Source organism: Cygnus olor, chromosome 10 (assembly GCF_009769625.2).
Source record: "Cygnus olor isolate bCygOlo1 chromosome 10, bCygOlo1.pri.v2, whole genome shotgun sequence".
In the NCBI taxonomy this organism is placed as follows: Eukaryota; Metazoa; Chordata; class Aves; order Anseriformes; family Anatidae; genus Cygnus; species Cygnus olor.
In genome coordinates, this window is record NC_049178.1 from 12,188,243 (window position 1) to 12,212,925 (window position 24,683).

The 24,683-nt window shown below is 45.3% G+C and overlaps 1 protein-coding gene across 1 annotated transcript in view; it reads left to right on the forward strand.

Moving 5' to 3' along the window:
• SLC6A6 (solute carrier family 6 member 6) overlaps positions 1-24,683 on the forward strand; it is an 81,868-nt gene that overhangs the window by 11,212 nt on the left and 45,973 nt on the right. Inside the window, 1 exon segment of the mRNA XM_040568415.1 lies at positions 23,065-23,100. The gene's annotated coding sequence lies outside the window, so the exon portion shown is untranslated.

A 24,683-nucleotide genomic window follows, 5' to 3' on the forward strand; every position in this document is an offset into this window, starting at 1 on the left:
TATTGTCTAGATCACTCCAAAGCAGATGCATTCTGCAAACTGTCCAAACTTTAGCTTGTTAAACTGTTCATGGAGAATAAAAAGCATGAGTCAAGACAAAGTGAATTTGTTTAAAAATCTGGACAAAACTTTGCACAACAGGGAAATAAACTCAAGTAAACCAAAGGAAAAGATATTACATCCATTACTCAGTTCGCATTTTTTACTCGAGTATAATAGGACTATAAACATTTTCTGTCAACAGCTTACAAAGAAACTTGTTCTAAAAGTGATGCATGGTGAGAACTTGCATCTAAATTGGGTACATCTAAATTAGACTCTGAATACAGAACATTCCCAAAGGTAGCTTTTGGTTAGAGCTAGTCAAATAACACAGAAAAGAATTCATGAGTATTAAAAGAAAAAACACCCCCAAACCTCACAGGAGTCCTCCCCGCTTATGTTCATTGTGCAGGAGTATTTGGGGGACAGCAGGTTTATTTGGGAGGCTGCGGGGAAGTGGCCTGCAGTTCTTACAGAAAACACGTTACTTGGTATTCTCCTGTTGGCGTGCAAAATGTGGCCAAGTGTTTTGCTGAACAAGGAAGAACTTATAAATGCACTGGGTGAGGCCTACGACATTGCAGTTCTCGGCTTCAGTAGGTGGCAGAGATTCTTTAAATTCTCTTGCTCATTTACATTAAACAAACAAACAGAATTCCCAAACCACAAAGCCCACAAATTATGTATGTAGCTAGTCTATGTAATCACAAGTTCCCTTTATGGTTACTTTTATCTTCCCTCTCTCTCAAGCTTTCCTCTGCCTGTATTGCTGCTGGTCTTTATGAAGCCCCGCATTCTACAAACATTTATGCGCATGATTTACTTTATGCTTTTAAGCAGTTGCAGAGAGTTCAATAGGTGTTAAATAGATAATGAACTAGAACACAATAGAAGTGCATATCTGCACAGATCAGACTGAACCAAGTGAAGTTACAGCTGTACAAAAAGTTCAGCAGATGGGTAAGAGTTTGCAGGGCCTGAGTTCATATGATCTACCACAACTGGCATTGGTGCTTGTGCAGCAACTGGCACAACTGGGCTCCAAGTCTGACTGGGATCCCTGGATCCCCATCTTCTGTAAGTAATGAACTGCTATAATGGATACAATTAGGCACCAAACATCAAGTACCCAAAGTTCACGAAGACTTTAACACAAGGTTTTGTGAATAAATCTGCTGACGTTTGCATCTGTAGATTGTTCATTCAAACCCTGCCTGTTTTGGGAATGCTAAAAGATTCCCACCACCCATCAGCTGCTACCTGACCTCTTTAAAATAAACTTGTCTTAATGGACATGTGTCTGGATCACAAAAGAGACTATCAAATTTGGCGCCGTGCTGCAGTGGGGAAGCCAAGTGTGGGTGGTAGTGATTGCTCTCCATTCTTATTCAGATACCCTATCATCAGGTCAAGGTTGTGGCATGGTGATGTAAGGCAACAAGCCCTCCATCTCCACATGGCCTGTCCAGTGTCTAAATCATCATTATTCCAGACATCTGTTGCAAGCCCACCCTCATTATATGGGGATACACTTAATATCAAGTAAAGGTGAGTGACTGCAAGCATGTTGTCAAGGCTTTAAAGGATATTCCGCAGCTACAGCAGCATGCCAGGCTGAGAGGCACAGCCAGCAGCTGGCAAGGCATGTTTTATGTAGCTTTGTGAACACAGACTATGCAAATGTATTCAAAGGATGTTCCAGAGGCAAATTGGTTGCAGCTAAATTTGCCCTCATGCTTTTGAGTCTGCTTATTAAAGCCCTTAGCTTGAAAATTATCTGGAACTGATGAGTTGAGTTGGAGCTGGCTTAAGGATCTTTGCATATTAAGAAAACCACAACCCGATTTAAATGTGTGTACGTCTATGTGGCATGGAAATTCGGCTCTCAGTGCCTCCTCCTGCTACTCCCAAAATGAGGGTTTCACAGTGCTTAATCTGTAGAGAGCTCCTCTAGGGGGCTGGGGAACTGAATTTTTGAGCTAAGAAAGAGTGAAAAAAATGCATCTTTCATCATTGTTTTTGATTTTTGTACCTGCATTTCATTTTTCTTTTGGAGGCATTCCCTGGCAGTGACCTCACACCTTCCCTCACCTGTTACATATTCCATTACCAAAGGTGAATAATCAGGACAGATATGAAGAATGAGAGAACTATGTGCTTGCTTATTCAGATAATGAGTGTAAAGGATGAAATCACCTCAGTCCTGAATTAAAAACAACCACTTCAGGATCCTGTTATGGTGGCAAAAGATACTGGAAGAAGGAGGGGTGTGTCGTGTCAATGGCAGCGATACTTTTGCTTCCTTGGACTTTTTCCCCTTATAAGGGCACCTGGTGAAACCTTTCTTTCCCTCGAGTATTGACTTTACACTCCAAGAAAGAAAACTGTGGCTTGAGCAGTGGTTTAAGCCAGTTTGTCCCAGACGACTGGTGGAGCGGGCCTGCTCAGCCACAGGGCCTGTTCGCAGACTGACCGCACGTTTGCCTCATTTGCGGCCTGCCTCTGTCACCCCACGCCAGACATCAGCTTGTATCAGGCTTGCCCTTATGGCAGCTACACTGCCGCTGACCCCTGCATGGGTGTACAAAGGTGGGAAAAGGGTGGGCCGTTTCCTGCTCTTAAACAACTGTGCACTGTAAGCTCAGGGACAATTGAGCCTCTGGTGTTTATACTGTCTTTGTCTGGACAGACTGTAGGGACACAGTCCCAGTGAAGTCACTAGGAGATTTTCTTGCTGATTTTCATGGTACTGGCATTTCATCCTTGTGTATTTTAGGCATCCCCTTCTTGAAGCAGTATCTCAAGCCTCTCAAAACTGTATTGTGGTTATATTTGGCTTTATTTTTTATTACTTTTTTTTTTTCCTGAGGAAACATAAATTGGACAGTCTTATAAAATGTCCTCTTGGTGCCCTACGGAAGGTAAAAGTCACCTCCCTGTAACACATTAAGTGATCCCTTTGCATAGTCCACTCAAGTATCCTCAAAGAATTTGATACCAAGGATGTCCCAAGGGATTGGCCTCCCTTGCACGCCTCCAGGATCTGAGCTCTCAGCTCAATGCAAAGCTCAAAATATTGCTGAGACAGTCAGAGATGGCCAGTATCTTGCACTTCAACAGAGCCCAGCCATGTTTCGCACACACCAGCTATAATATAAGCAATTTGTGCCAAATCAGAGAATTTCTCTTTTTCAATCTCCAGCTTTTCTAATTGTGTTAAAATAATTGATCGCCAGCTGTTATGAAATACAGGAGGCTTCTTATTAAGTAACTTCTCAATAATCCTAAAGAAACAATTTGCCTCCACTGCCAGGGCACAGTTTGTGTGTCTTCAGAAACATCTTCATAAATAACACAAGACATTGAAAATGCCTTTCCAGGCCTGTACTCTAGAATACAGCTCATACTATAGTTGCACTGATATTCTGTCAACACGCTCACTGTTTATGGATTCCTCTTTGCCTTATTCCTGATGGTGTCTTAGATCTGCTAACACAGGAGAAGGTCCTGTGGAGGTGAGACCATCTTGTACTCAAGAGATACTGAGGGATAGACCTATCTGGATGTCTTGCTTGCCTTTGCATTCAATTTGTACATCATCCTGAGTCTGCTTGCAATTCTTCAGCCTGAAAAACATCCGGGAAAAGTGCTTAGGAAAAACTGCAGATTTAAAATAAAAACAAAAATAAGCCCTACCAAACAAACAAAAGCCTGTATTTGTCCATAGAGCTTAGTGACTAAAAGATGATGGTGTAGAAGGTTCCTGGGTTTATCCATCTTCAAACATCCTTTTCTTCCTCAATGACAATTATACTCCTGAGAAAGAGTCAGAACTGCTCAGATCTAGCCCTGGCATCTTTCAGTAGATAATTCCTAAAATAAAGAGGCTTTTCCAAGCCTGGTGGTTTCAGATGTTATGATCAATGTTTATTCATTTGTCCTCTCTTTCCATGGAACTGGCAATTGCTGCTATTTCTGTATCCAATACCACTGTTATGTCTGTTGCTCTAATCTAGCTACTTATATGGTCTCCACCATCGTAATGTTTGAGCACATCCCAAGAAATAAAAAAAGAAAAGAAGAAAAATCCTAGAACAATAACAAACTCTCTCTTTCTTCCTTCGTAGCCTGAATTTAAGTCATGAGTCTTCATACTTGCATGTGTGTGAGGAACTCACTGGGGAAAAGCTGAGTTGAAAAAATGGGTTCTACCTTCAGCTGTGAAAATAGTGTGGGAAAGGCTGGCACAGGAGGGGCCACGCTGGTGACCTGGGCTGCTACAGAAGCCTGCCAGTACTAGCTGTGCTTCCCCTAGTTTTTCCGCTCCTTGGCCCCTGGCTCAGTAGTGTTTTCCATGATTCCTGGAATTTGGCAAGTCATAAAAGTTATGAGGGGCAGAGGGTAGACGTGGGTTTTTCTTTTGACAGGGAAAACTATTATTTCTGCCTGGAGATGAGTTGCCCTGACCGGCTCTCGGTGGAGGTGTTCCTTCTGTTTATTCTGACCATGTTTGGATCAAGATCAGAGTTTCTGTGTGTCTCTTCTCCATGTTTGCTTGAGGATTGTTGTCTACTATTCCTGTGGCACTGAAATTACCCAAGATGAAATTTTCCTCAACTTCAGTCTGTTTTAGATAGCTTTCTCTCTAGAAGGTTGTGACTAGCTTTTAATGGGTTGTTGGGAGCCCGGTCTTATCTGCTCACCTATTACCCAGTTTCGGTGCTCTGGACTTGCAGATTATGGCAAGGAGGGGCTGCTGAGCCTTCAGGTCCATCAGCTTTGGGCCTGACCCGTGGGGAGGAAAGCAAATCCTTGTTCATTAGATGGGCTAGGTCTGTGGTGAAGATTTAAGAGTGATAAATCCTACCTGAATAAAAACAAGCTAAAGCTCTCGCCATGTGCTTTGGATCCAAGAGCAGCAAATGGAAGAATTACCAATGTATAAAAATACAAGTAAACACATGCCAACATTAATTGGAGGAACATGTCCTTCTCCCTGACCTTAGCCCATGTGACTGCACCTCTGCTGTAAGGGACGTGAACACTTGCTTTCCCCTCTGTAAGCAGTGGACAGAAACCTCATTTCCAGCTGTGGCATTAAACTGCACATGAGGAAGTGATTGAGTACATTCTTGACACACCTTTTTTAGACCTGGATCAATGAAAAGAAGTATCATTATGTCTCATATTTGGTCTGGAAACTAAGCAATTTGCATACTTGCAGGAATGAGGTACAGTCGTCTCCAAAGCTTTTGTTGGCAAAAGGACAGGCAGCTGTCAGCGCTTCAGTCTAGAAGTAGATGCAGCTCATTAGGACAGTTGGATATCATCAGATTAGCTGGGCTTGGAGATAGGGTGAGACAGGAAAACACATGACAAGAACTGGCACCTCAAACCCTCTCCCTCCAGAAATACTACCTCAAAACCAAGGAATGTTGTGGTTGATTGTAGCCAATATCAATAGAGTATATCCTAATTTATGGGCAGACTTGCCAAGTATTTCAGCATGGGTTTCAGTGCCCCGCGTACACATAAAAGTTATGGCATCGGTTCTGGATTAGTTACTGGGACTCTGGTAATGATGTTCCTGGCATAGCACTCCTTGCAAACACATACTTTGGAGGAGTTCCCACACATTTTTTTTATTGTCCACTAGAGCTGTGGTGGCAAGCTGTGTGAAATCTATCCAGAAAACTGGAAAAAAATCAAAACTAAAGGGGGAAAAAAAAATCAAACCCAGGCAAAGATGGCAAAGCCTTTCTGGTGTAGACCTAAAACAAGGTCAAAAATCAAAAGGATATGGGTTGACAGTATAAAAGTCACGAAGGAGGGAGTTTTAGTCTTTCGTTTCATGCCCTTAGACTTCCTGAAGTATTCTGTTCAGTTCTGGTACCAGAAATGCTTGCTGACTGGAAACAATTCAAAGGTGAATGGCAACAAAAGCAACAAAAACAACACAAAATACCTGAGTTGCAGCAGGGACCAATTTTGAAGAAAAATTAAATTGGTTTGGCTCATTGACAAAGGTAGCCAAGGTCCCCGACAGTACTCCATGTGTATTTGAAAAACATAAACAGCAGCAGGCAGATGAAGTGTTTGTCAGCGTGCATTGCCATGGTTTGGTTTTCTGTTCAAAACCTCTTTGTTCTAAGCACACTTCTCTTTTCAGAGCTTGCACTTCAGTTTTGCAACCCAAGCAGCAGGAATACCTTGTGTTTCTGCAGGACTTTTCATTACATGACCCCCAAATGATTAACAAAGTTGAATTAATGGAGCCTCAATTAAAAAAAATATATATATATATATATATACACACACTATATATACTATACATATATATACTGAAGTATGTAATGCATATATATTTCTTCCAAAATGCAGTCAGCTGTAGGGTTAAGTAAAAGAGGACCTGGATTCTCCCTCCAGTGGGTGAGAGTCTTCTCTCTTTATGTTACCACAGAGTTGCAGAGGATGTGGTATCCACACTCGGTTTATTTCGGGGGACACTGCAAGCAAAGGAAAGAAAGGTTCCCCAGACATCAAGAGTGCATGGCAACAAGCAGCACTCCAACTAGAAATCTTATCAAACTGGAACAGAGGGAGGAATAAAAAAGACAGAATTGCAATTTCTTTTCTTGAAGGGTATTTGGCTTGATCGTCCTAACTGCTGACTTCGTTCTTAACCACTGTGAGGATGTGCAGACAAGAGTTTGATGTTGTTTCTCAGCTGAGCAGCACCTCTGCTTACTCAGTACTGATTTAAGGTTGCTATCGCAACATTAAAACCACTTCCTGTAAAGTCTAGATGTGCTTTGTAGGCCTCCCAGGCCTACATAGTTAGCAGAAGTTATGAAACTTCATGGAGGAAATATAACGTGAAGTACTAAGTGGTGTGGAAATCATAAATGGGGATGTAACTTCAACAACTTCATAGTCAATACTAAGGGAAAATAGGAGTGTGATGGTTTTAGATTTTAAAAATCTCTTTATTTTTGAGACAACTTTTATTTTGTTAATAATCACTGCTGAAAGAGGAGAATGCTTGATAAAGAAAAGAAACAATTTTGTTTAAATTTGAATAACTCTGTTAAAAAACTATTTTTATGGACACTGAACCTGTGTGACATTGTTTTAAGCCTTATACTTGTACTCACCATTCACTTAGCTTTCGTTTGGCTGTCCCTGACAAAATCTCAGATGCCAGAACACATACAAAACCTGCTGGGTGATTTCCAAAATCTTCTGGTATTGGAAGTTTTTCTAATGATGAAATATTTTATTAATTATTTCTATTTTATCTGATTACTGAGTATTGTCACATGTATCCTGAGGGTTTTGCAGCAAGGAAGATCTATACTCCTTAAATTATAATTCCTGGGGTAAAGCTAAAATACATTGTAAAAATTATCATTCATTATTATTCAGACAATTCTCAGCTTCAAACATACCTTCCACGAGAGTTTAGTTGAGAACAAATGAGGAATTCACATCTGGGCTGTTTACTAATAAAATCCCCAACCATTTCTGTAAAGTCTGATTTACTACTCAGTTGTATTGGTGTGGTCCTGGGAAGGAGAATTCAAGATTTGACTAAGACTTCCTACTGAATTCTGTGAATCAGGGGTTGCTTTAGTAGTATTCCTGCTGAAAAACATTTGTGGTGCTTTTGATGTAGTTTTTGCTTCATTGCCTGATCCGTGTCCTTGGCTGTAAAAAATAATACAGCAATTTCTTCTGGTTTCCCATCATATTCTCAGAACAATTCAGATTTTAGTATTTGCCAAGAGAATCATGAAAACCTGGGCCAGGATTTTGTGGCCATGCTTCTGCAAGCAGTGGTAATGAAGTTATTCCTGGAGTATTGCATCCAGTTAAGCCATCACCTTGCTAGAAAGTATCAGCAAACTGAAAGAGAAAACGTCAGAGAGCTTCGGACTCAGCCATGATGAAAGATTAGAAGTCATCTGGCTTTTGAACCAAAAGACAATTGGTTGTTTGTGTGGAGGGTTTTTTTGGTGGATATTTTTGTTTGTTTGTTTGTTTTTGACATCAGCATAAGCACTAAGGTCAGCATGGACTTTTATACAGAAACATGTGAAAGATCTCATTCACTTTATAGCCATAGCTGAGTCAAGGGGAGTAGTTACACTACATTTATCCCAAAATCGGGATACAACATGGCCAAAAACGTGTATTTTGTAGCTAGATTTCAGTGAGGTCTGGGTCCCACACAAGCCAGTGCCTTAAACCACTTCTTGGCACCAATGTTTCCCTGGCACACTTTCTTGTGCAGCACACCAAAGGGGGGCAGCTGTCTTTCCCTGGTGCAACAAAAGTTGCATGAAGGTGTTGGGCTAACAGTATGACATCGGTGAAAAGAAATTGTGCTTCTGACTATTAAAACAGAAATTTCAGCAGTGTGACATACAGACTGGGAAGCAGATACTCACGACAGCTTCGCTGCTAACAGCTGGGCTACCTTTAAAATTAGATTGTGCAAAATTAGAGCATGTGCACTGTGCAGGAGCCCTGTACAGGCAGGGAAACAGCTGACCTGCCAGAGGCTGGAGGTCTGCAGAGAGCTCCACTGGTCCTATGCTTCTCTTCCATCTCTGATTTCTGCCCTGACGAAAGTTGGAGTGCGTTACTGTCCTGTCATGTGATTTGTTTTATAACCCAAAGGGGACAGCTGAGTTCCTTCTACAGCAACAATATTTTTTGTGATGCCAATGCCATGACCTTTATTCATGAAAAACAAAGTACAAATGGGGAAAGCAGGGTGGAGCTCCATCAGCAATGTGATGTAAACAGCTACAAAGATGTGGCTGTGCTCCTCCAAAGCCATTTCCCACCAGGTAAGAATCTGAGCAACAAGGATTGCAAACACAGCAGAGATCCTATCTGACATTTTGTTAAGCTAATTGCCTACACCTAAAAGCAAGGTCTAATAAAAATTGCCAAACTGAACTCTCGGTCTGATTAGACAACAACAACAACAATAGCTTCCAAAGGATTTAATGGAGACAAATTCCCATTCCAGGTACGTGCTGACATTTGAAAAATGCCAGCTTCTTTTCTAGCATTCAGGAAAGTAACAGGAACGATTCAGCAGGAGAAGAGCTCCCGTTTTGTTGTGGAAACACATTCTCCTCAGTACCCTTGAAATTTCATCCTGAGGCAAGTTTGAAATAATTCATGCTTTCGCTCTTACAAAAATATCTTCATGTTTGGAGCAAACAGCTGTGGTGCTGGTGGAGAACAGCAGAAATATGTCCAGGATTCAAACCTGCACCTTACTGGGAGAAACAGGAGCTTTGTCTCCCAGCCGGGAAGTGAAATTCAGCCAGCAAAATTTGCAAAGCTGCCAGAGCTGTGGATTGGTATGAATTCACCTTGCTGAGTTCTTGCTGAACTTAAGCCAGGTAGAGTGGGTGTGTGGCAGTGTCCGCTGCTCCAGTTGGAGATGGTGTCTGTCCCCTGAGCGCCGGCCTGCCAGCAGACGTCCCTCCATAAACGCCATCCCCCCTACATGGCTTGGCAGCACCTCCAGGGGAATTGGATGGAAAACCTCCCAGGGACCCACCACACCCTGTGCTGTGTGGCTCCACTCCGTGATTTATGGGGCTCTGTCATCAGGCAATCCCAGGGCCTCGCTGCTCCGGATGACGCCCGGTCACGCTACAACCCACCCTGGGCCGCACAGCTCCCCTGCCAGCTCCCCGGCTGCACCGCCGCCGTGCGCCGAGGGAGTCCCCAATCTGCCTCGGCTGCTCCGCTGGGATGGGCTCCCCGAGGAAATGTGGGAGGCCCGGGGGCAAGTTTCACACTTGCATCCATGAATTTAAGCAGCCCAACAGGCAAACGCGTGGGGGTAAAAGTAAGAAAATGTTAGGTCTCTGGCTGACACAGATAGTAAGGGAAAATTGCTCCATGCTACAGGCATCCTGTGACCGACTGAGCACAAAATATTAACTGTTTGTGGCCCATTTAGCAATCACCAAGTGATAAGATTGGGCTTCGGTACAAATTAGAGCTGATTAGCATTGGCCAAAGAGGTGCAAATCCGTGTTTCTAGTGCTTCTTGCTGAGCCCACTTCCCCCCCCCCCCCCCCAATCCTCCTCTGTACAAGCACCAGGATGGCTGTGGCGTGGGGGGACAGACAGCAGCCACGCTCTGCCACATTGCAGTGTGGGGCTGGTGTTGCCTGTTGAGCTGCAGCCAGTGCACGCTTTGCTTTCTGGTGTCATGGGACCAGTGAGTGGGCACCTGGCAGGGAAAACGCACCTGGCAGAGCATGCGGTGCTCGTGAGCTGCCAGGCTGCAGGCATCTCGGTGGGATCTCCCGTGTGGGTGGATCCCAGTGAGGCAAACACCCCCGTTGTCACTTGTGTGCTGTGTTTGATGTAACAGCTGCGGAGCTAAGTGGGGCAAAGGGGCTGGGGTGCACCCCACAAACCTGAGCCCAAGGTAACGGAGTCCTGCATCGCACCTGGAGACAGAGGGATGCCTCACAAGCTCATTTGGCATACGGCTTCACGCTAACACAGCCCTGTGATTACGTGCTACTCTGTGTAGATGGGAATTTTAAAGGAACTGTTAGCACATTTTATGAACTGCATCTGAGGTGAAGATCAGACTCTTTTTTTAAGGCACAGTAAGCAACTCACAACTTGCAGAAAGCACGGTGCTTCTAAAACCAGAAAGGAGCCCAATGCAAAGTGGAGGCTGCTCCCAAATCGTGGTTTGCGTCCCTCAGTCCTGTCAACTGTCCTCATTTCTGGCTGGGTTATACAGAGGAGAGACTTGGCAAGGATATGTGGGGCCTCCAAGGTGAAGGCTGGAACTACAAGGTGTGTATCCATGCATTGGCCAGGCAGGGTGTGAGGCTGATGCTGCATGGTTACTTGGGGAGTTTTTTTCTCCCTAGCGTTTCTGTTTGCTTGCTCTGGAGACGTGTGGGTCCCAGGGGAGCTCTGCCCCTCACCGCCAGCCCCTTCTCCCTAAGGCTCCATAGCAAAAGCTTGACAAAGGTCAGAGAACAAGTCCTGCTCGCTCCAGTTTCTCTTTCTCCTAACCGGGTCAGTCTTTCAGAAGGTGGGAAGGAAATGTCTCATAAATACCATTGTCAAGGCCACTTCTAGACAACGCGACACACCATTAGCATATAGGGACATGCAAGAAAACTCCCGAAAACTCTGCCTTTCCTAACAACAACGTGCTGTGAGTCACGCTGGCATTGAGCCAGGGCAGGAGCAATCTGCCCAGGAAGCAGCCAGGGAAACTTTCCGAAGCCCGTGTCTGCCCAGGTTGGGAGCTAGAGTCAGGTATCCTGGATGAGTAGCGCAGGGACGCCACAGTGAATATTGCTGAATTTATTTTAGGCAGTGAAGATTCTGGCTGAAAGATCACTTGAGAGCATGCCAAAGGCCCAGAAAAGGTAACTGCTTAGGAAGGCTCAAGGTCACCCAAGCCTGTGAGCCTCTGGCCCCTCCACAGTGACACTGCTGCCCTCCGCAGCAGCGTGCTGCCGCGGCGGTGAAAGCCGAGGCATCCTCCTTGGAGCACGCGAGCAATGCTTGAAGTGTTTGTGCCCAGGCTGGGCCAAAGGACGGCGGGCACGAGCGTGCCAGGAGCTGTCTGACACCATAAGTGGGTAGTACAGTGGATGCTGCTGCTTCGCTCTGCTGGTTAAAGGCAGAGCTCCCTAAGCCGGTTCTGCCTCCCCTGCCCCAGCCACCAGATGCAAGCAATTTGTTTTGCATTTGGACTGGTAGTCTGGAAAACCAAAGTGCTGTGTTTTTAAGTTTATATTACATGTTTGCTTTCCAGTTCTGTTAATTAAAATCATGTAACTGAACAAGCAGTTGCTGGATAGCTCGCAGGGTTTATTTTAAATTTTCTCTCTATTTTTTTCTGTTGATGCTCAAGCATTTGATGCTCTTTCTTTCTCTGCTTGCAGTGCATTAATTCACCTAGCTAGAAACTCTATCTGTCTGAACTGGTAAAAGTGTGCATTTGGGAATGGTTTTGTTTCTTACAGTATTTTCTGTTAGTGTTTGCCTACAGCAGCCAATGTAATTTGTTAGAATAAAGTAGGTACTTTAAAATCATTTTTTATACACTCTTTCATAAGTGTTTCACCATCACTTTGAGAGGGAAGGGAGCAGAGGGACCCATAAGCAAATAAAAAGAAATACCAGCTTGTATGAATATACTCCAGTGATCCCACTTCTTCCTCTTTGCTGAGTTTAATCCATCAGCTTGTCTGATCAGTCACGTAAGCAGAGGGCTCGGCTGCATCTGCGAGCTCACCACCAGGAATTTCAGGGCTACCCTCCACTGCAATGCCCGCTGTCACCTGGGATGTGGCCAGGCCAACCCTGCCCAGCACGGTGAGGGGCTCCAAGTGGGGATGGAAGTGGTTTTGCATGGCAGCCTCAGGCCCCGCTGACCTTTTACTGCTTTCGGTGTGTCTGCCACAACTTCTTCCCCATCTCCTAGCCTGCCACCTCCAGCTTCTGTATCGCCTCTGCAGCGTCACCATCCCGGCTCTGCAGGAACAGTCCTGCACACGAGGCCAAGGAAATCTCTGTGCAGGCAGAATATTTAGCCAGAGCATGATGAGCATGTTGTTAGCAGGGAAAGAGGCACGTTCACAATGTGCTGGGGCATTCGAAGGGACAGGGAGCTGAGCACACAGCTGCCGCACCGCTGGGGAAGCGGGGAGGGAAGGCAGCCCAGCACAGCCCTGCTGCACCAGGCAGGCACTGCAGGCCAAACAGGAGGAGGAAGAGGGAGGCAGCAGAGCCCAAAATGTTGATCAGCTCAATCACTGCAGCCCTGTTCTGTTACAAGGCAAAGAGCAGCATCTCCGAGCACACCTTGTGCTGCTGGTGTAGCGCTAATAGAGGGCTTTCTCCACTGGGGGAATGCTGCTTAAAGTGCCCAGACTCAAGGCTTCGCTCTCAGGACTAAAAACTTGAAGTGTGGACATGCCAACGTAAGCATGATTTACTTTGGTCTGCAGACAAAGCTCCAAGGAGCTCAGCAAAGCACCTGCATGCTTCTGTCATGCAAGAGTGAGTATCACCTTAACTCAGCAGTGCCTTTCTATGCAAATCGCTGCCCGTTCTGCATTGTGTGAAATACTGACTCCAGAATTAGATCCAACAAGATGACATTTTTTTTTGCAGCAAGTACATTCAGAGCCTTAGCCTTTTCAGGGCTTGTATCTAGGTTATTAATAGTATTGTTTGCCTTCTTTTGGAAAATTGAATTCATGTGATAAAGAGGAACTTTATATATCAAATTCTGATGCACAACTTCTGGTATGAGTGCTCTTGTAAAATGCAGAAGTGGAAAATGTAGGTTCTGTGGTAGAAAAATTTTCTTTTCTTTTCTTTTCTTTTCTTTTCTTTTCTTTTCTTTTCTTTTCTTTTCTCTTCTCTTCTCTTCTCTTCTCTACTCTACTCTACTCTACTCTACTCTATTTACTTTTTTTTTGCACATTTTATATGATTAATCCAGCAGAGAACAATGCCAACATTAAAAAAATCCATTACCTGTTGATCTTGTCCCATCAAATTAAGTGGCAAATTTAGGTAGGCATTGCAAGATTTGATAAGAGCTGTTATGCAGCAGTTAGTTCAGAAAAAAAATAAACAAAAGATAAAAAGACATAAGTGGTACATCTACTAGTATACATCTAGTACTAGGTAAGTAGATTAAAAAAGAATAATTTTCTGGGAAGTCCAATGACTGGATTTGCTTATGCTGCATTAAATGAAAAGATGAGCAAAAATTTGGATGTTGCACTGCACAAGTGCTACAGTGTTTTTCTCGGGGAACAGTCATCTACTGGAAAAGAATGGACAAACAGGACAAACAAATCTTTTGTTTCCTTAGTTGTGATCCTGTTTAAAAGTTACAAGACCTCAATTTTTAGCATATGGAATGCAGTTGTGAAAGAAAATGGGTTTCCTGAATTTTCGGTGATTGACTAAAATCCACACACGTACTGGTTATTTTAATTTAAGGAAAAAGGATTTTGTTTCTTTATCCTGTTACATAACACTGGATCTATTCTCCCTTGAACACACAAGTATGTTTATCATTAATCTTAAAGGGAAACAGTCATCCTTCAAAATCCTTTCTGAATTTTTATCTATTTTTTTAAAGTTAGATCCCAAATGACTGGTTATGAATTAAAGATGAAAGCACATTGTTTATTTGTTTTAATTAGATTACTTTAACCTCATTTTATGCATAGCTCTTTCACTGTCTTTCCCCAATGACAACAGCAAAGAAAAAAAACATTTTTGGCATGACTTAAAAAATACAAAACATACGGTTCATGCAGCATCCAGCAGGAGACAGAGTATCTGTTATTGCTTCTTAGCTCATTTTTATGAAACTGGCTGGCTTTTGGTTTGGAGACATTCTTTAATAATACCTATAGTTTTCATTCTATACTACATTCCTTTAAGGGATTTGAAATTGCTTAGGAGCTCTTGAAAATCCTAGCGTAAACCTTCGGTTATGTGAGAGCTTTTTATTTCCAGGTAGCTGACTGTCAGTTAACCTGAGACACTCAACTTCTTCCACAAACCCGTGTGAGTGCTTCAGTCCCAGGCTGTTTGGTTCCTCTGGGTCTGCCCCTCACTTCAGAATCAGCTCCTGTAAAGGAACAGGCATTTCTAAACTTGCCTGGAGCTCAGAAATGGCCCACTCTAGCCTCTGAGATGTGCAAAATGCCTCAAATTAATATGTAATTAGCTTGATGTAGGGAAACGATCAGCGGAAGCAATCCCATAATGGCTAGGCAGTTTGTAACATAAACAAAATAGGCCACCAGCAGTAGTATTAAAATCACATTTTTAATAGAATTTAAAGCCAATGGGGCTACTTTTCAAGAATTCCTGTGGTTTTTAGCTGTCTTTGGGTTTGACTGATAAACTGGGTGGATTGGCTCCATCACCGACAGGTTCACGTGATGAGAAATATACCAAAATCACAGGTCATGTTTTGATTTCTGTTTGGTATTTTATTTGTATATGATTTAAATGGATAAACTAACAAAAAATTAACTGTCCAGGCCATAATTTCATCTAAAATAAACACAGACTAAAACTACAGTAATTTAGTGGATTGCACGGATTAGTGAAATATCCTGGTACATAATAGCAATAGCAACAGTTCTGTTCCCTGATTTAGTAATGCTTAAAATCTGCAATCCAGAGTCACTGCATGATGTTTAAATCCCTCACAAAATCTGCCTCCTTTTTTCAGGCTCACAGTCCTTTCCCATACAGGGGAACCGCAAAGGTTGCCCCCATATAGCTTTATATACGAAATCTGTGTTTGGAGACTCGTTAATGCAGTCAGCTTATTCAGAGCATCTTTTTGCTATTCTTGCCTATGCCCTTCTTTACAGATAGTGCTCTGCACTTGCCCCTTAGATTTCTGCTGGACTTTGTGCCTAGAATAAATTTTGCTTTTTTATTTTAATACTTATATGCAAAATCTTCCCAATCCCTGCAAAACCAGCTCCTTGTTGTTGCCTTGCCTTGGTCCTGAATTGCGTTCCCTTTAGCAGGCACAGGTTGAGAAGAAACAAGTTTTTGTCCTGAAAAAGCAAGAAATATTAAACCCACTTTGATTTTAAAATGAAGGAGAGCTTGCTGATGAGCATATTTTTGATCCTGGTGTGATATCCCTCCCTCCAGCTGCCTCACCTGACAGAAATCTGCTCCACCTCTGCCGCAGACTTGTGTTAATATGCATCCATCTGCGAAATTAGGCACTCACATCACTGCCCCTTGAGACCTCCTTTGTAGGGTGCAGATCCAGCAAATCTCTTCTGACTTCCGTGCCTTCTCGGTAGATTTCCACACATAATAGCCAAGCTGGGGATTTGGCCCAGTGTCTTTTTTAAAACCTGTGACCCAGACATGGAGATTAAAGACGAGTTATGTTATTGGATTAAACAGATACAAGAGGCGCTCACGGTATCAGCACCCAGCACCTTAAAACTCCAGAAAGCAGATCAGCATGTGAATGGGGAATATAGGCTCCAGAAACAGGCAGAACACAAAGGAAGACTAACCTGTGCCTTGGCCAGGTGTGCAAAAACCTGCAGCTCTGGCTGATGTGCAAAGCAGTCACGGGAACATTATATTGTGGCTTTCTACAGTATCTTAATACCGGATATATTTTGGATCTGGTATACGAGTCATATGAACTACACCTACCTGTAACCACAGTGATTTTGGCCTACCTTACTTAAGTTTGGGTTAATGCTCTCATGGTGGGTTTTTAAGGGGTTAGGCTTGATTCCACTATTAATGGCACCACCACACATCGAAATCAACGGAACTGCAGAACTAAAATTAGTAACAGATTAAAGCCAGACCTACAGTAAAAGGATGGCAATTTAAGGCACCACTTATATTCTTAACATTATACACATGCTTATGCTTTGTAATTTGGGCTCTAACTTGTGATTTTGGTTACGTAAGAGCTGGAGGAGCCAGAGGCATTTGAGCTGCCGTATGCTGCTGCAGCTGAAGGCAGTGTTCCCCCAAATATTCATCAGGCTCATTCTCAGAAGTCGTGCTGTCTCACAATGAAACAGCAGGCAGCGATGCTCATATTTATGGCACAAAAGGACTAATTATTATTATTATTCCACTTAGTTCCAGGTACTGTTTACATGCTTCTGACTTCAAAACAGCTTTGGCTGTGGTTTTCTTCCCCCAAACATTTTTTTTTTCAAACGCAGAGAGCAACCATGTGCTGTGTGTGGCTGACTTTTCTTTTACAGAGCCTGGAACAACAGAACAAGAGAGAGCCAGAGACAGAAAATACAGGCTTTCATTCCTCTAGAGAACTTGAGCAAAATGTTCCGCTGCTGTCAGTGGTACAGCTGTGCTGGCAGGATCCTCAGCACGATGTGGCTCCAGCCACTACTTTCATTTCACTGATGTGACTGCCAGTTCCTGGTCGGCATCGAGGCATCCTCACCACAACTCAACAAGTGCCTGTGCCGGTGAGAAATGTTTTGCCTTGTTCCCTGGTGCAGCCACAGCCGCCTTGTGTTTGTGGTCCCTCGTGTAGCCTCACAAAATGCTAGCTGCCTTCAGCAAAGGATGCCTAGGAATCCAAAGCTGCAGTACACCAGAAACCTGAATCAGAAGGCGTAGGTGGCAGCATGCACTACATCGTGTAATTAGTTTAAACCAGTCTGTTTAGAGGACATAGCTCTTCGATTAGCTGCACGTATCAGATACCTGTATCTATTTTTTCAGATTAGGGACCTTTTGCAAATCAGCTTGGATACTGCACTGGAGTCAGGCAAAATGAGTGGCGTGCCTGTGGCACATGGTACCTGGCGTCCTGCACTGCCAGCAATGAGCGCTCAGAGGGGGTGCAGCTCTCTGTGCTTTTGCATGAGCCAGCCAAGGAAACAAGCCTTTTCTAGAGACCTCCCTGGAGGCCGCCCTGATGGAATTTGGCCCCTCGGCAGCCTGTGCGTAGGTGGTGGGTTTCACAGCCATGTCGCTCCATGACTGCCAGCCTAGTGTGTGGTGTGGGCAGGTAGGGTCTGGTGGCGGGGAAAGCCTTGGAGAGCAGGGCTGCGGGGAGTATGTGCTCCTCTGTGATCAAACCCTGCCGGTCCCAGCGTGCGCGGTGAGCACCCAGGGACTTCTGCAAAATGCTGACGGCCTCGGATCTCCTTTTTCCAGCTGCTCTGCCCCTGCAACAAAACGGTATTTCACAGTACAGCGTATCTCACCGAGTCTTCTGCAGGGGCTGGAGGAAAATGCCTAGCGAGCCTACACGCTGCTGAATCCCTGAATTAACAGAACTACGGGAGACGAGGGTAGGGGACACACACCCCAATCGTGTCCCCGTTCGCCGTCAGGAGCAAGGCACCGGCTTTCGGTGCAGCGAAAGCCGAGGCAGGACAAACCGCTGCCCTGCTCGCCCCCAGGCTCACTCCGTTGTGCTGCTGGGAGCCGAGCTGCCGGGGGCTGCGTTTTTGGGAGGCGTCGGCAGCCGAGAGCCGGGAGCCAGGCACCTGCCGGGCCACGCCGCTTGCTGCCGCCTCCAACCCGACCGAGAACCCCAAAACCTGGCGCAGCGACACCGGGACCGCTGTCCGAGCCCCCCCGCGCTTTATCCCGGGGTATGTGGTGGCCAAACCGGCAGCCGGGGAGCCGGGCGAAGGGCCGGCCAGCCCCGGTGACACCTCGGGCGGATGCTTTGTCTGCGAGAAGGGCGCTCTTTGTGCGGCAGCGAGCAGCCGAGCCGGGGGAAGCGGGGCGCGGGGCTGCGGGCGGCGCCCCCGGCCCGGGGCCGGCTCCGGGCGGCCCGGGGAGAAGCGGGGGGGCTCCGAGCCGACCCCCCCGGCTCGCTGCCCCGCTCCCCCAGCCTCCAAACCCCTCCCCGCGGCCGCCTGCCAGCCCGGGCTCCGCCGCCTGCTCTGCTGCATGGCCCCTCCTTCCCCCACACCCCTTCCTTTAGGCTCCCCCCCTCCCCAGCAAAGAAGAGGCCGTGCCGGTGTTTTTCCACTCAGCAGGATGGGTGATGCTCAAAGCTCCCTCATTAGACAACAGACACGAGAGGTCAGGAAGAAAGCGCTTATAAATCACCGGCGCCCCCCGCCCGGCGCTGCTAGTCGCGCCGCACCGTTCCGCCGCACGGCCGCAGGGGCGCAGCGGCGCGCAGGCTCCGCGCCCAGCGGACCGCAGGTACCGGCGCCTCCCGGGCGGGAGGGAGGGCGGTGGGGCCGGAGCCGAGCCGAGGGAACAAAGGGGAGCCGAGCCGTGCACAGCCGTGCCGAGCCGAGCCGAGCCGAGCCGAGCCGAGCCGGGCAGCGCCCAGCCTTTGTCCGCGCCTCCCCTGCCTCCCCGGGCGCGCGTTCCCTTCCCCCTCCATTTATTATTTGCTCCTTCCAGCTGTCTCCTCACCCGGCTTTTTTTTTTTTTTTTCTTCTCTCTTTTTTTTTTTTTTTTCCCTCCTCCCCCCCCCCACCTTACGTTAACTTTTTTTTCCGAGATAACAGTTCGCAGCCTGCAATTAACCACTTGCTGGCGGCCCTCCAGCACATCCGCGGAGCACGCTCCTCTCCTCTGCTCTCCTCCCCGCTTCCCGGCTATTTTTTGCCCGTTTGCTCTCGCCTTCCCTCCCCCTCCCGCCGTATTTTTTCTGGCTGCCTTGCGCTAACCTCAAGTGAAGAGGTTGGTACGGGCAGAGCTCCATCTGATGCTCATGGGCCTACCTGGTGGGTAATACAGCCACTGCGCTTCCTTTGCTTATTTATATTTTTTTTTCGTTGATCCTTGGCAAAGCTAAAATCAAAGTTGTGATGGGCTTTGGGGAAGGGACTGCCCGGGGCAGGTTGGGGAGCTCAGTGCGGTGCGGAGGGGTGAGAGTGCTGGGGGGACCGGGGTCAATATCTCACACGCTGGCTTTAAGGTCGTGAATGCCCATCTCCATCTGAGCTTGTACCAGGCAGCATGTGGGAGGACGTGTGAGGTTTCCATATAAGAACATGGGAGAATTTATTTCACACAGGCGAAGAAATGTGCAGAGTGTGTGTTATTTGTGAAACAGAAGGCGAGCTGTGTTTTCCTTAGGCAGCTCCGAGAGTGGCAAAACTTTGTATCTATAAATTGAAGAAGCTGATTTCTGCTGTTTAATAAGAGCTACGTTTAAAGGAAATCACTGATGAAAAAGTAGTGGGAGAAGATCCAGGGAAACACGAAGAAACACAACCCCACAAGTATTCCAGCACGGTTTGTGCCAAGGTGTAAAGATGGAGTTTTTGCTTAGTTCCCATTTTTTTAACCGTATTGGGAAAGGCATTAAGAAAATGTTCCAAGAGGAGCTAGTTACGTTGATAGTGCTATTTTGGTAACTGCAATATTTTTTTGCTTGCATGTCAAAATGTTTCGAGTTTTGGACGTGCAAAAAAGCAAGGCAGCCCCGTCCATGAGACATGTCAGTGTAATTCGGTGCTTGGATGACAGTTGCTACCGGTTTAGATTTTATGGGTTCGGGAGTAAAACGGTCCATTAAAACCTGCTGCTGTGGAATTTGGAGAGGAGAGGCTTTGGCGAAAAAAAATGGATGTTTTTGGTGGCTGGGTGTTTACTTCTAGGTTTGGATTTGGGCGAGCTGACTGCTTTTTGGCATTGTCTACCCTTGCATGAGTATTACGGAGAGATCGCCCTGAAGGCTGTCCCAGAAGTACGCTGCTGGGATTGCCCAGAGGATGGTTTTTTAAGGAAAAATGTGTAAGCAGCTGAGTAGCCAGCACCAGGACGGTGTCACTCACCCAGAGCAAGAAGTAATAAAATCGAGGCTGAAGCACAAGCGTGGCGGGAGGTTGTCTGTCTTGCCCTGGTTAGACCAACACTGGAAACTTTTATTTTCGGCACTTTCAGAGATAGCATCTTTGTATTTCCTCTTCAACTGTCTCTTCCTTTTCTCTGCTTTGCATTTGTTTTTTTTTGTTGCTGTTGTTTTTTTTTGTTTTTCTTTTCTCTTCATTTGCGTGCATCTCACCTTCTCTTTCCCTTCCCCTTCTCACCTCTCCCATGGTTTGCTATGCTTTGAGGCAGCACCCGCTGGAGGGCGACAGACACCTTTCCTCCCGGTGGGGTCCCCGTGTTGCCCCGCGTGTGGGCAGGGACCTAAGCCCACAGCCCAAGAGAGGAAAGGCCGCTTCTCGCTGTCATTTATTAACCTGCATTTTTTTATTGTGCGGTCCCAGGGTTATTTTCTATCACACCTCGCAAAAAGCAGGAGATTGCAGATGGCACTGTGATATTTGGAGGTACTGGGAAGGTGGTTGCGTGCTTGGCGGTGGTAGATCCATATCCTGGGTCTTTTTGTTTGTTTGGGGAGTTTGGGCTAGGGTCCGGTATAAATTTGGAATAATTCAAATGCTACTGATTTTCATTTCATTTTACTTTTCTGTAACTAAGAGCAAAATGTTGTTGGTAGTCACTAATACATAGCTTTTTTTTTTGGGGTGGGGAGGTGTTGCCTTGATGTTTCTTACATGGCAGAGGTGAAATGTTTGGGCTGTGGCAGGAGGCTTTGGTGCATTTGAAGTCCTGTGTGAAAAGAGGTGCAACAATGCTGGGGAAGATAGGAAGGCACTTTCGGTTGGTGTGCTCTTTCTGCACGGTGCTTCTGAAAGCCACTGTGCCTGAGCATAGCTCTATTTGTAAAACCTCAGGGATGAACTTGTCTTTCAGCTTATCGTTGCAAATATTTCAGTGAGTTTTCCCTTAAATCAATACTCTGCATAGCCAAGACTGAGCAACATCTTAGTGGCTTCCAGCCAAGTCCTGTTGGCTGGCTGTTTCCAAAGAGACTCTCAGGCACAAGCCTTTCAGTAGGTCTCCAGGGCAGTGATGCCCCCAGGATTTTCCTCAATGCACCTCAAGACTCACCAGCAAACCCCTGTTATTTTAATTTTATCCCTTCTAGCTTTTCCAGTGCCCCAGGGTTTGGATACAAACTGCCAGTTCCACCAGTAAGGGGAGTCTCTTTACACTGGTGCCTTACCCAGGCATTTAATCTCACTGGCAAATGACTGAAAAGATTACGCTGATTTGTTTCTTTTAAATTTAACCATATTACAATGCATAAAAATGGATGGGAAGCCATGGTAGTTAAAGCCTTTTGCAAGTGATGCTTGTTTGATTGGTCATACTAATAAACTGTAGATCGTTTAAGAAGTGCAGCTTTGAATAGATTAACTACTAGGATTAGTGCCTTTGACTTCTCATCACTAACTTCACTTATATGAAGGGGGGGGCTGCTTGCAAGACTGGTCCCTGGCATTTGGAAGAAAAGTGTGAGGATGAAAATTCAGTAATTTAACAATTGTTGAATTTCTCCCATAAATACATACTTACTCGAATCCTCAGCTGTTGTAGTGCCATGGATTTAATTGATTTGTGCTAGCGGAGTATCATGCCAAGGCATGTAAATTCTAGGCAATACTCTTTAAATTACTTACAGAGTAGCTAATATTGATATAAGATAATGTAGTAGAAATTAAATGAGGCTGCTGCTGTGCATTGTCCTTCCCCTTGTCTGCCACAGCCAGCCATTAGAAGGGCTGCTACCACACTGCCAGTCTGTGATTCTGAAACTGCAGTGGAGTCCTACAACATCTGCTGCATTTCTTTCAGTTGCTTTTATCTGGTGTGTCTACATTCACACAAACAAAAAACAGATTGGTACTAGCCCTAAACCCTGCCCCAAGAGCATCCACAAATCCCTCCAGCTCAGCTGGTGGAAGGGGAGCGTGAATTAAGTCCATGTTCTTGCCAGCCAGCTGCGGGTGGGCAGCAGCAGGCGGATGGCATGAGGCTGCATGAGGGTGGCTGGTAAAACCCATGTGCTGCTGGGCAGGCTCGTTCATTTTAGCAGTTACTGGATTTCCTGTTGTGGTTCTTTGTTGCCTAGAATGGTCACAGCCTCAAAGAACGCCTTCACTGCCATGGCTGCAGGACTTGGGTTTGAATGCAGCTGGTGCTAGAGGGCTGGGGTGGAAAAACGGTTACGCAGTGCCAAAGTGCAGCAGGAACACTCTGCTTTAGGGTGTTGGGGTAGGTAGGCTGCCCACAGGTAGGAGAGCAACCCATACGTAGAGCTACAGGGCTATCAGCAAGCTGGAACGTAGTTAAAAGTTCTTCCTTTTTTCTTCAGGTCACGTGGCATTTGCACTTTATTTCACTGCTGCAGTTTCCTTACTCTTGAAACAGATATAGGCTTTTTTTTTTCTGTTTTCACTGAATGAGAGAAGAAATAATCTGGTTTGCCATTGGTATTATCTTCAGCGTCTTGATGTTCTTCAAAACTATAAGCTCACAGATGAAATTCAGAAAACACTATGCACGATAATGTTAAAACATGCCTGACTTATTTTCCTGGACCCATTTTTTTTTCTTTAAAATATTTTTCTGCCTTTTCTTTTTCTTTTTTTTTCCAAACAGGAAGAGAATATCCACTCAGGAGAGACTCTTCTTCATGTAAGTGTTATTTATGCTTGTTTATGAAATTACAAAAGGGTTATAAAGATGATTAAAACGTTCCAATACTGAACATTTGCCATCTGTTCGTAGAAACCAAGTATAGAGCATGTAAAAATAGGCTGTAGTTATACAGTAATAATGCTCAGCAACTGTTATCTTAAATCTATCTATCTGCGCAGTTCTTCTGCACATAACACTGCAGAATTTAGAAACCATTGCAAAGCACTTTGCAGACATTTAAGCAGCATGCCTGTAAAGTTGGTCTGTAAATCCTGGAGGGACAGTATTAAAGTGGTTTGCCCACAGTAGAGGGGACCGATGGGTGAGGGCTCATTTTAGCATCCCAGAGTCCCTGCTCCCCAAACCCTGTGACAAGAACCAGCTTCTCCACCTTGGATTGTACAAAATCCAAGTTCTGTCTGTAGAGCCATTTGTTCGTGTGCACGTGTGCTAGAGCGTGCACGTATACATGTGGGTAAGAGAGAGCGTGTGTATGCCCATTTGGCCTCAAATAACACAGAGGTATTTCAGGCCTTTTCTACAACCTGTGGTGATACCCTTTAAAATTAAACTAAATGCCTCTCTCCGTTGGTGAATACTGTTGCAAATGTATTGTGAAAGCATTTGGCTCCAGACTGAACGCTTGGTCTGCATGAGCCCAGTACAGTATTCTTCATGGGACAAAGAAAGCTGCACGTTGTAAAAATCCAACATTTTTTTTCCACATCACCTACTGACATGGTTTGCTTGCAGATCTCTGATTTAAAAACTCTGAGTACTATAGTAAGCTCTGCTCTGATTAGGAAATAAATCTGATTAAATGTTTTAAGGGGCTGCATAGATGAAGATTCTCATTGCCTTAACGCAAACTTAGCTTAGCAAGGAAAATGACTGCATTGTTCCCAATGCAGGGCCTGCTTTGCATAACTCCGAAGCATGTACTGTGTCAAGTGGCATGGCAAGCCCACGAGCGCTCACGTCAGGCTGATTTCCCATAAATCAACATTTTTTTGGAAAAATAACATATATCTCTGAATTGCAGCACTCCATTATGCTTGCGTAGCAACTGCTGGTTAATGAGTAGCAAAACGCCGTGTGGTAACAAATGTTTTTTTGCTATTGTTGAGCTGGAATGTTAGTTCAGCTTCTAGATAGAAGTGGCTTGCGCAAGGTGCCCTGGTAAACCATGATTTCTGTGGCTTGTATGGTAGTTCTGTAGGCAACTGTGGTCTGCTGTTCCCCTGCCCTGTGCTTCCCTTCATTTTCCATGTCAACCGGGAGGTGGGGTTAGGTAAAGGCAGGGAATTGGCGGCCCTTTGAACCCAGCAAAGCTCAAGCGTGAGGCCCGTTGCCAGTCAAGCATCTGTGGCAAACACTCTTTATTCCTGTTGTGTTTCTAGCAGAAACGTTGTGAGACACTTTATTTAATAGCTTTAAACCGCAAGTGTTCTTTGGCTGGTTTTATGGATGTCATAGAGCAATCTTTCTGAAGAACAGACAGTAGTAAGAGAAAGAAAACCCCACAAAGGATTAAAGAGTTATCCTTTCCTGTAGCTGGAATCCTAGCTGAGACTAGTTCA